The sequence below is a fragment of the Arvicola amphibius genome, chromosome 5, assembly GCF_903992535.2.
Source record: "Arvicola amphibius chromosome 5, mArvAmp1.2, whole genome shotgun sequence".
Lineage (NCBI taxonomy): Eukaryota > Metazoa > Chordata > Mammalia > Rodentia > Cricetidae > Arvicola > Arvicola amphibius.
Genome location: NC_052051.1, coordinates 86,925,560 through 86,932,445, shown reverse-complemented (window position 1 = coordinate 86,932,445; position 6,886 = coordinate 86,925,560). Strand labels below are relative to the sequence as shown.

Below are 6,886 nucleotides of genomic sequence, written 5' to 3'. Positions count from 1 at the left end.
GCTCTCAAGCCCTGTGAGTCAGTACTCACAACTACATACAAGAGGCTGTGCCAGGCTGAAGCAGGAGGTCTTCCTTGTGGAGCCTTGTGGAAGGGCTTGGGTGTTCGCCAGGTGAAAGGTTCAGGGCCTGAAAGGATTGCATCTGCAGGCAGAAGGTGTTTGCAGCTCTCTGAGTGATCATTTGGAGGAGGGGGAGATATTATGCCAATTAAGTCAAGACAATGGAGTCTTGTTCCCCTTGCATGAACCCTGATAAAATTGCCTGTCCAGGGGAAGGAAAGTATTTCATTATTGCACCTTTGAAAAAAGATAATCCTTTCTGTATTTCCTTTCGGGGTGGGGGTGTCTTTTGTTCTCATGTCTATGATCCCCACATGTCCTCAGTGTTAGTTTCGGGGGGAAGAACATGGTAAAGGCTTTGTTTTGTTTTGAAGTGTAGGATTAAATGACGAAGCTGTTAGAAAAGAAGGACCCCTCTCAAGTATTCTGGAATTAATAAACAAGGGCATTACTGGGGTGATCTCCTGGAAATTGCAGGCTGAGGCCACTGTCTCTGAAATCTCACCTGCTTCCCTGGGTGGTAAAGGAGTGATGGGTGGGTGGGTGGGTGGGGGTCCCGGTGGGTGGCGGTCCACTGGAGCAGGCCTATAGACACAGCTTGGGTGGATATTTAATTATCAAAAAAATAATACTTTTTTACTTTTTTTTCAATTTTCAATTTTATTTTTTATTTATGTTTATTTATTTTTTGGTTTTTGGAGACAAGGTTTTTCTGTGTAGCCCTGGCTATTCTGGAGTTTTCTCTGTAGCCCAGGCTGGCCCTTAAGTCAAAGAGATATACCTTCCTTTGCCTCCCGAATGCTGGGATTAAAAACACGTACCACCACCACCCAGCTTGATTTTATTTTTTTGAGATTTGAAATTTTTTATTTTATCTTATGGGTGTTTTGTGTGCTTGTGTGTCTGTGTACAGTACAGGCTGTCCAGTGAGTGTCTGGGGAGAATGTTGGATCCCTGGGAACTGGTATTTGTGGTGGTTATGTACAGTCGTAAGTGCTGGGAGTGGAACCCAGGACCTCTCTGCAGGAGTCGCAAGCTGTCTTAGCCGCTGCGCCATCTCTCCAGTCATGGAATTAGCCTTCTCACAGTGCATGTTCTTTGAGCTGATGAGACACAGAATTCTGCAAGTCTCCAGAGTCATCACACTCAGCCCTTGGTATTTTAGTTAGTGTCCCTGCTACCTACAAACTTGTTGTCTGCCTGCCTGCCTGTCTGTCTGTCTGTTACCATGGAACTGACACAGCATTCAAAACTGACACTTTGCACTTTGCTATATCATTTATCCATTCAGCACACAGCATCAAAAAGGAAGTGCACTGGACTGTCTTTTTTTTTTTTTTTTTTTTTTTTTTTTTTTTTTTTTGAGATAGGGTTTCTCTATAGCTTTGGAGCCTGTCCTGGAACTAACCTGCTTCTGCCTTCCGAGTGCTGGGATTAAAGGTGTGAGTCACCACCACCCAGCTGAACTGTTTTTAAAGTAGTACATACATCTTTGCTGAGACTAGAGTCCCATCCTGACACAGCGCTTGTCCTGGGCTGCTAGAGTTTCGAAGAGAAGCTGTTGGTCCTGATTCTCTGTCAGGGACCTTCAATGTCCCTCTTAGCGTCCAGATCACAAACATTAAAAAAGTCAAAGAGGCACAGCAGTGTCCGTGAAATGACTCAGAGGCACTTTTGAGAAGCCGAGTTCAGTCCCTGGAACACAAGGTGCAGGACTGGGCCTTCTCTTGAGGGTTGTCCTCTGGTTTCTATGCCTGAATCATGGCATGGGGTAGACTCCTCTGCATGCATGCACACACTAGTTTAAATAAACATGAGACCTAAAAGATCTCCTTCAAGTCAAATGAACAAGGTAGAAATAAACATTGTTTCATGAATTCAATGGAGCTAAGCTCTGTGTTTCTCTGGTGTTGCATTCTTGAGAAACCCTGCTGGAAGAAGGAAACATTTCACTAAAGCAGGGGAATGATTTCGGGAGGCTTGGTGGTTAGAAAATGGTTTTCACGTTGGGTTGTGCAGTGCATTTCTGTAATCCTCACACTTGGGAGTTTGGGGCGGGAGGATCAATCAGGAGTTCAAGGCCATCTTTGTCTGTCTGATGACTGTGAAGTCAGCCCGGGCTACAGGATTCTCTATTTAAAACAAATTAACAAACTACAACAGAGCTGGGGCTGGTGAAATGGCTCAGTGAATTAAGTGGCTGTTGCCAAGTCTGACAATCTGAAATCAAACCCTAAGAAGGAGAGAATTAACTTGTGCACGCACATGTGTGCACACTTACACTCACACACACACACACACACACTAATTAAATGTTAACTTATAAATGTTACTAATAAAATAAGAAGGAGGAAGCTGGGCAATGATGGGGCATGCCTTTAATCCCAGCACTTGGGAGACAGCAGTTAGATCTGTGAGTTCAAGGCCAGTCTAGTCTACAAAGCAAGGTCCAGGACAGCCAGAACTACACAGAGAAACCCTGTTTTGAAAAACCAAAAAGAAGGAGGAGTAACAAAGAAAGCAGAAGTAAAAAAAAGTAAAAGAAAGAAAGAAAAGAATTTTCTGCTTTCAGCTACAGGTATCCCTCCATGTGTGCTATCCTTTACACAGGGTGTCTCTGCAGCTGAGGCTAGTAATCCTCCTGCCTCTGCCTCCGCCTTCTGAGTGCTAGAATTATACACACATGTCTCCATGCCCCACTTCTTGTTGTTCCTCTAAGAAAGCTCCTGGTGGTGCATTTCACCATCATGGCAATGAGAAGTTTCTTTATTTTATTATTACTTTTATTTTTAATAGGGTTTTATGTAGCCCAAGCTGGCCTCAGATTTGCGAGATAGTTCAGGATGACTTTTAGCTCTTGGTCAACAAGTCTTTACCTTCGAGTATTGGGATTACAGACATGTACAACCATACCCTGAATTCTGTTTGTTTGAGACAGGGACTCTTTTATTAGTTCCAATCTGGCCTGGAATTCACTAATTCACTATGTGGCCTAGGCTGACTTCAAACTCCAAGGAATCCTCCTGTCTCAGCCTCCCAAGCACTGACATTACAAGTGTGAGCAGCCATGCCTAATTAGAGAATAAACAGTTTTAGTGAGTCCCAGGGAGCATCCACTCTTCCGGTTGGTAGCTGATGATGCAAAGGTTTTTCTTCTTGCTGAAGAGGCTGAAGAGTTTACCCTGGATATCAGGACACTTCAGAATAATAAAATCAGTAACAATAAGCATAACAATGCAGCTAGCACTTAATTTATTTTAAGTGTTTCTTGAGACATAGTTTTCCTTTGTTGCCTTGATTGGCCTTAAAGTTCCCGGTTTATCAGCATACACCAACATCCTGGGTCTAGATCTTGCACTTTTTCTTTCCATTTTTTTCCTTCTTCGCTGTTTCATGGAGCATTTAGCCAAGGCTACAAGTGTGTAGCCAAGGATGACTTTGAACTTCTCAGCCTCCTTCCCCTATCTCCCAAGCGCAGGGCTTGCTCGTGTGCGCCATCACTCCTGATTTATGTGGTGTTCGGAATTGAACCCAGGACTTCATCTGTGCGAGGCAAGCACTCTAACAGCTGAGCTACATGCCCAGCCCTTCTAACCTTTTATTTTGAGACAGAGAGCCCTGAGTTCCTCAGGTTGGTTTGCTTCTGAACTTGGTCCACAGCCTTGGCCTCCGAAGGAGCTGCGGTGATGGGCCTGTGCTGCCAGCGTTGGCTTGGTTGGTACTCACTGAAATGTTTCAGTGGTAGAACACTTGTGCCACGATTCAGTTACACAAACACACAGCATCCATTCCACTTGAATGATGGCAAGTTAAGGTCTTGAGGTGAGCGTGCTCTGCTCAGGGTCACACAGCTAGTAAAATATGGAAGATATGATTCCCAAGTGGCATGGCCTGACCCCCATCCCACTCCAGTGACCATCAGTCCTGAAGGAGTTCGTCTTACTTATTTCTGCACGGAATCTGGCCAAGGTCTGCTAAGTGCTGGGCAGCTAGCTTTGTTCTGATCACCAGAGACCAAGGAGTGAGCAGACATTTGCCCTCATGGAGCCACATTCTATAAAACACAATGAGACACATAAAATAAAATAAAATAAAATAAAAAATAAATAGCATTTATACGCTAGTTATATAGTGGCTTATGATACAGAGAAAAATAAATTAGAATATGAACATAGAAAATGTGAGGATTTGGGTGCAATGTGAACTAGGACAGTAAGAGAGGCCTCACTAGTAAGATGGTAGAGCCTCGAATGGCAGCGTAGGGAGGACGGGTTTGAGGCTAGCTTAGGCTACATAACATGGCTGTCTCACCAAATGAGGTCCTATCTAAAAAGCAAAACAAAAACCAAACAAATAATAACAACAAAGTCTTTCAATAAAGTGTGTTGAAAGTATATGGGAAGTTGGTGCTGGCTAGACGCCTCTGAGGGTCTGTCCCAATGACAGACAGGCAAAAGCAATCTCTCTCCCCTCCAAAGGTGAGGAATTAAGTCATGGGCCCTTCTGGGAGAAGAAACAAGGCCCTGAAGGGGGCTGTGTTCTATAGGATTCTCAAATGTGGCCACAGAAGTACTGAGCCAGAGCAGTGTTCGCATGTGATGTACATATATCTTCCTGTAGAGGCTTAGATTTTAGTTATATCATTTGGAGCATTTGTTTATTTTCATACAATTTGTGTGTGTCAGTCAGAGGACAAAGATTCTCCTTCTGCTGAGTGTGTCCTCAGAGGTGCATCGTCAGAACTCAGGTCTTCAGTCTTGGCGTGTGCCTTTACCCTCAGAGGCGTCTAGCCAGCACCAACCTCCCATATACTTTCAACACACTTTATTGAAAGACTTTGTTGTTATTGTTTATTTGGTTTTTGTTTTGCTTTTTAGATAGGATCTCATCTATATAAGCCTTAATGACCTAGAACTTGCAAGATAGCCTAGGGTAACCTCCAATTTGTCCCAATTTTCCTGCCTCTGCTTCCAAGTATTGGGGTTACAGGAAAGTAGGACCACGTCTGTTTTTTCCTGTGCACTTTGAATCACCCAAAACTGTCTTATAATACCAAGTTGAATGTCAACGGAATAGTCTAGGGAATCATGATAAGAAGAACAAGCCTGCACAAGTCTTAGACTGCAAACTGTAGAATCCAAGGATGGGGAAGTTGCTGGATGCAACTCTGTAGTTTATCCTGTACTGTAGGGATGTCTGCAAAGATAAGGCCTTTTCTAGTCTGTTTTCTTCCGGTGAAAATCTTTTCTAAGGCAGCCTGAGGGAAGAACATTTGTCACAAAACATCAATGCCCAGAAACTCACCATTGTGCTGGAATGGAGGCAGATGGGTTGGTGGATTCTACAGTTGAATATTCCGTGGGAGGGCCCTGAGATATGCAAACCTCATTCCCAAAGGAGATAGGCTTATCAGATGGTACTCTAACTGCTTCCCAGAGGAAGTGGGGAAGAGAAGATGTGGGGGTGGTTTGCTGGTGCTCGATAAAGGGGAAGACTTTGGTCTGTACCAGGAGGAATCCAGGGCCGTGTTTAGGTGGAGTTGAAGACTCTAAAAGCCAAGCGCACGGGGTGGGGAATGAGGGAGGGGGGTGGGGATGGGGGGTGTAAATTGGGAGAAGGACTGTAACCATGGACCAAGGTTGCTCAAGGACAAGGGAACTTTATCTTGATAGAATTTCCAGGGAACATCCTTCTTCTGGCCAAACCCACATCCCTATTACAAAAGTGCTCTGGACTAAGATTTTACTGTCTTTATTTCTTTTCAGATTTACTTATTTTCGTATTTTGTGCACGTGTATGAATATTTTGTCTGCATGTCTGTGTGCCACATTTGTGCCTGGTGCCTAAGGAGGTCAGAAGAGGGTGTGGATCTCCTCAACTGGAGTTGTAATTGATGGCACTAGCAACCATGTGGGTGCTGGAAACAGAACGTGGGTCTTCAGTAAGAGCAGCAAGTGTTTTTAACAGCGGAGCCATCTCTCCAGGCCAGAGGCAAGATCTCATTCTGAATCCCTGAACTCACAATTCTCTTGTCTCAGCCTTGTGGGTGCTAAAATTATAGGCATGTACCACCACCACCACCCCACTCCACCACCCACTGCCCCTGCTGTCACTGCTGCCACTCTGCCATTTTTGTTTTGTTTTGTTTTGTTTTTTGAGACGCTATAGACCAGAACCTAGAATTTACTATTATAAGTCAGGCTCAATGACAACTAACATTGCTCCCCCTGCCTCTGCCTAAGTGCCAGCAGTGCAGGCCCATGCCACTACACACAGCTGTATTGAATTCTTTGAGAACACTAGAGACATCTCTTGGCACTCAGGACAATTGCAGAGCTCTGGGAAACCAATGGTCCAAAGCAGAGTGGCAAGAGATTAGCGTCCTAGAATGGTCCGTCCCAACAGATGCTTCCCCGCAGCTTTGCAGCAGGAAGAATTGCTTCGTCCTATCTTCCTAGATTTGAAACCCAAAGACTGAAAAATCTTGATTTCGACTTAGAGTCTCTCATTTTCTCAGCATCTGACTCAGAGGGAAATGCCTACCTTCTTGTAGCAATTTAACTTTCACATAATAATTGAGGGGATATCCTCTATTTACCAATGCTTTCCTGCTCAGTCTTTTTAGACTGAGAATCTTGTACATTTCATATACACAAAGGTGATTTTTCCTTCCCTCAGTGACCAGCACTTATTGCACAAGCTCATGCTGGGCTCATAAATATGTCACTGAGCTCAGTGCCAGCCTTTCTCCAGTGTTGTCCTCTCCTTCTTCTCCTAAGCCTGCGCAAACTGCGCTTGGGTCCCGGAAACACCCTTGACTGTTGCT

The 6,886-nt window shown here is 44.4% G+C and overlaps 1 non-coding gene across 1 annotated transcript; it reads left to right on the top strand.

The window, feature by feature from the left end:
* Positions 1-1,554: 1,554 nt before the first annotated feature.
* Positions 1,555-1,684, top strand: LOC119815949. Its single transcript, XR_005285622.1, has one exon. It is a non-coding gene; the product is annotated as a small nucleolar RNA SNORA3/SNORA45 family (small nucleolar RNA).
* The last annotated feature ends 5,202 nt before the right edge of the window (positions 1,685-6,886 follow it).